The sequence below is a fragment of the Macaca nemestrina genome, chromosome 3 (genome assembly GCF_043159975.1).
Source record: "Macaca nemestrina isolate mMacNem1 chromosome 3, mMacNem.hap1, whole genome shotgun sequence".
NCBI classification, from domain to species: Eukaryota; Metazoa; Chordata; class Mammalia; order Primates; family Cercopithecidae; genus Macaca; species Macaca nemestrina.
The window spans coordinates 75,756,087-75,761,277 of record NC_092127.1 but is presented as its reverse complement, the minus strand read 5'-3'; the positions used below and the strand labels follow the sequence as shown (position 1 = coordinate 75,761,277).

The 5,191-nt window shown below is 37.9% G+C and overlaps 1 non-coding gene across 1 annotated transcript; it reads left to right on the top strand.

The window, feature by feature from the left end:
- The first annotated feature begins 995 nt into the window (after positions 1-995).
- LOC112427489 (U1 spliceosomal RNA) lies at positions 996-1,159 on the top strand. Its single transcript, XR_003019082.2, has one exon. It is a non-coding gene; the product is annotated as a U1 spliceosomal RNA (small nuclear RNA).
- The last annotated feature ends 4,032 nt before the right edge of the window (positions 1,160-5,191 follow it).

The window sequence follows — 5,191 nt, the reverse complement described above, 5'->3', positions numbered from 1 at the left end:
CCAGCCTGAATGAAGGAGTGAGACCCTGTCTCAACAAAAAAAAAGAAAAAAAGCTTATCAATTGACATCAAAAACTATCATAGCTCCTCTCTGACAATAACTTTTTAAAAAAACTTTTTACTTTGGAAACAGTTTTAGATATGAAAACTACAATGTCTGGAGTGAAAATACACTGGATGGGATTAATAGCACATTAGACACTACAGAAAAAATGATACATGAACTTATTGAAACTATACAAAATAAAGCCCAGAGAAAAAAACTGAATAAGTATTGAGCAGTACATCAGTGTGCTGTGAGCAATTTAAATGGCCTAATAAACATGTAATGAGAATCCCTATACAAGGCATAAAAAGGAGAAAGTTTAAAAATATTTGAAGAAATTATTGCCAAAATTTTTTCAAATTTGTTGAGAAATATAACCCACAAATTCAGAGACTCATGAACTCCAAGCACAAGAAACAGAAATACATGAAGATGCATCATAATCAAGTTATTAAGAACCAAGCCAGGCATGAGGGCTTGTACCTGTAGTCCCAGGTACTCAGGAGTTTGAGGTGGGAAGATTGCTTGTTCCCAGGAGTTCTGGACCGTAGTGTACTATGCCAATCAAGTGTTCACACTAACTTCATTATCAGTGTGGTGACCTCCCAGGAGCAGGGGACCACCAGGTTGCCTAAGGAGGAGTGGATCAGCCCAGGTCAAAAATGGAGAAGATCAAACCTCCTGTTCTTGTCAGTAATGGAATCGCCCCTGTGCATAGCCACTCACTCTAGCCTGGGCAACATAGCAGGACCCTGTCTCAAAAAGAAGAAAAAACCAAAACCAAAACCAAAACAAAAACAAAAACAAAAAGGATAAAGAAAAAAACATTAAAAGCATCCAAAGTGGTGGGAAAAATACATTATATATACAAGAATAAAGAAAAAATGACAGCAGATTCGGAAATAATCCATACCAGATGACATTCGATCAACAAAGAATTGAAGAATACTATATTTACCTGGCAGGGGAGATACCATGATCACAAAGATAGTTTTCCCAGGGCAAGTCTTATCCATTGCACTCTGGATGTGCTGACCCCTGTGATTTTGCCAAATGTGGGAAACTCAACTGCATAATTTGCGGTAATAGGGGATTTTGTTTGCACTTTCCCCTGGGGGGCAAAAAAAAAATGAATACTAGAAATGGTAAATAAGAAAGTAAAAATGAAATACACTTTTTCTTATTTTGAGACTCTTTAAAAAATAATTGGCTGTTTTTTTTTTTTTCTATTTTCTTCTCTTTATTTCACCAAGCATATTATAATGAATTCATATAAATTACTCCTAATAAATCATAAAATTGAATCTAATGCATGACACTTATAGCCTATATATAAGCTGTGGTTCCATGTAATCCAGGTTTGTAAGAATTTACATTTTTTTTTAAATTTATTTATTATTATTATACTTTAAGTTGTAGGGTACATGTGCATAACGTGCAGGTTTGTTACATATGTATACTTGTGCCATGTTGCTGTGCTGCACCCATCAACTCGTCATTTACATCAGGTATAACTCCCAATGCAATCCCTCCCCCCTGCCCCCTCCCCATGATAGGCCCCGGTGTGTGATGTTCCCCTTCCTGAGTCCGAGTGATCTCATTGTTCAGTTCCCACCTATGAGTGAGAACATGCGGTGTTTGGTTTTCTGTTCTTGTGATAGTTTGCTAAGAATGATGGATTCCAGCTGCATCCAAGTCCCTACAAAGGACTCAAACTCATCCTTTTTTATGGCTGCATAGTATTCCATGGTGTATATGTGCCACATTTTCTTAATCCACTCTGTCACTGATGGACATTTGGGTTGATTCCAAGTCTTTGTTATTGTGAATAGTGCCGCAATAAACATACGTGTGCATGTGTCTTTATAGCAGCATAATTTATAATCCTTTGGGTATATACCCAGTAACGGGATGGCTGGGTCATATGGTACATCTAGTTCTAGATCCTTGAGGAATCGCCATACTGTTTTCCATAATGGTTGAACTAGTTTACAATCGCACCAACAGTGTAAAAGTGTTCCTATTTCTCCACATCCTCTCCAGCACCTGTTGTTTCCTGACTTTTTAATGATCGCCATTCTAACTGGTGTGAGATGGTATCTCATTGTGGTTTTGATTTGCATTTCTCTGATGGCCAGTGATGATGAGCATTTTTTCATGTGTCTGTTGGCTGTCTGAATGTCTTCTTTTGAGAAATGTCTGTTCATATCCTTTGCCCACTTTTTGATGGGGTTGTTTGTTTTTTTCTTGTAAATTTGTTGGAGTTCTTTGTAGGTTCTGGATATTAGCCCTTTGTCAGATGAGTAGATTGCAAAAATTTTCTCCCATTCTGTAGGTTGCCTGTTCACTCTGATGGTAGTTTCTTTTGCTGTGCAGAAGCTCTTTAGTTTAATGAGATCCCATTTGTCAATTTTGGCTTTTGGTGCCGTTGCTTTTGGTGTTTTAGACATGAAGTCTTTGCCCATGCCTATGTCCTGAATGGTACTACCTAGGTTTTCCTCTAGGATTTTTATGGTATTAGGTCTAACATTTAAGTCTCTAATCCATCTTGAATTAATTTTCGTATAAGGAGTAAGGAAAGGATCCAGTTTCAGCTTTCTACTTATGGCTAGCCAATTTTCCCAGCACCATTTATTAAATAGGGAATCCTTTCCCCATTTCTTGTTTCTCTCAGGTTTGTCAAAGATCAAATGGCTGTAGATGTGTGGTATTATTTCTGAGGACTCTGTTCTGTTCCATTGGTCTATATCTCTGTTTTGGTACCAGTACCATGCTGTTTTGGTTACTGTAGCCTTGTAGTATAGTTTGAAGTCAGGTAGCGTGATGCCTCCAGCTTTGTTCTTTTGACTTAGGATTGTCTTGGAGATGCGGGCTCTTTTTTGGTTCCATATGAACTTTAAAGCAGTTTTTTCCAATTCTGTGAAGAAACTCATTGGTAGTTTGATGGGGATGGCATTGAATCTATAAATTACCTTGGGCAGTATGGCCATTTTCACGATATTGATTCTTCCTATCCATGAGCATGGTATGTTCTTCCATTTGTTTGTGTCCTCTTTGATTTCACTGAGCAGTGGTTTGTAGTTCTCCTTGAAGAGGTCCTTTACATCCCTTGTAAGTTGGATTCCTAGGTATTTGATTCTCTTTGAAGCAATTGTGAATGGAAGTTCATTCCTGATTTGGCTCTCTGTTTGTCTGTTACTGGTGTATAAGAATGCTTGTGATTTTTGCACATTAATTTTGTATCCTGAGACTTTGCTGAAGTTGCTTATCAGCTTAAGGAGATTTTGGGCTGAGACAATGGGGTTTTCTAAATATACAATCATGTCATCTGCAAACAGGGACAATTTGACTTCTTCTTTTCCTAACTGAATACGCTTGATTTCTTTCTCTTGCCTGATTGCCCTAGCCAGAACTTCCAACACTATGTTGAATAGGAGTGGTGAGAGAGGGCATCCCTGTCTTGTGCCAGTTTTCAAAGGGAATTTTTCCAGTTTTTGCCCATTCAGTATGATATTGGCTGTGGGTTTGTCATAAATAGCTCTTATTATTTTGAGGTACGTTCCATCAATACCGAATTTATTGAGCGTTTTTAGCATGAAGGGCTGTTGAATTTTGTCAAAAGCCTTTTCTGCATCAATTGAGATAATCATGTGGTTCTTGTCTTTGGTTCTGTTTATATGCTGGATTATGTTTATTGATTTGCGAATGTTGAACCAGCCTTGCATCCCAGGGATGAAGCCCACTTGATCATGGTGGATAAGCTTTTTGATGTGTTGCTGAATCCGGTTTGCCAGTATTTTATTGAGGATTTTTGCATCGATGTTCATCAGGGATATTGGTCTAAAATTCTCTTTTTTTGTTGTGTCTCTGCCAGGCTTTGGTATCAGGATGATGTTGGCCTCATAAAATGAGTTAGGGAGGATTCCCTCTTTTTCTATTGATTGGAATAGTTTCAGAAGGAATGGTACCAACTCCTCCTTGTACCTCTGGTAGAATTCAGCTGTGAATCCATCTGGTCCTGGACTTTTTTTGGTTGGTAGGCTATTAATTGTTGCCTCAATTTCAGAGCCTGCTATTGGTCTATTCAGGGATTCAACTTCTTCCTGGTTTAGTCTTGGAAGAGTGTAAGTGTCCAGGAAATTATCCATTTCTTCTAGATTTTCCAGTTTATTTGTGTAGAGGTGTTTATAGTATTCTCTGATGGTAGTTTGTATTTCTGTGGGGTCGGTGGTGATATCCCCTTTATCATTTTTAATTGCGTCGATTTGATTCTTCTCTCTTTTCTTCTTTATTAGTCTTGCTAGTGGTCTGTCAATTTTGTTGATCTTTTCAAAAAACCAACTCCTGGATTCATTGATTTTTTGGAGGGTTTTTTGTGTCTCTATCTCCTTCAGTTCTGCTCTGATCTTAGTTATTTCTTGCCTTCTGCTAGCTTTCGAATGTGTTTGCTCTTGCTTCTCTAGTTCTTTTAATTGCGATGTTAGAGTGTCAATTTTAGATCTTTCCAGCTTTTTCTTGTGGGCATTTAGTGCTATAAATTTCCCTCTACACACTGCTTTAAATGTGTCCCAGAGATTCTGGTATGTTGTATCTTTGTTCTCATTGGTTTCAAAGAACATCTTTATTTCTGCCTTCATTTCGTTATGTACCCAGTAGTCATTCAGGAGCAGGTTGTTCAGTTTCCATGTAGTTGAGCGGTTTTGATTGAGTTTCTTAGTCCTGAGTTCTAGTTTGATTGCACTGTGGTCTGAGAGACAGTTTGTTATAATTTCTGTTCTTGTACATTTGCTGAGGAGTGCTTTACTTCCAATTACGTGGTCAATTTTGGAGTAAGTATGATGTGGTGCTGAGAAGAATGTATATTCTGTTGATTTGGGGTGGAGAGTTCTATAGATGTCTATTAGGTCTGCTTGCTGCAGAGATGAGTTCAATTCCTGGATATCCTTGTTAACTTTCTGTCTCGTTGATCTGTCTAATGTTGACAGTGGAGTGTTGAAGTCTCCCATTATTATTGTATGGGAGTCTAAGTCTCTTTGTAAGTCTCTAAGGACTTGCTTTATGAATCTGGGTGCTCCTGTATTGGGTGCATATATATTTAGGATAGTTAGCTCTTCCTGTTGAATTGATCCCTTTACCATTATGTAAT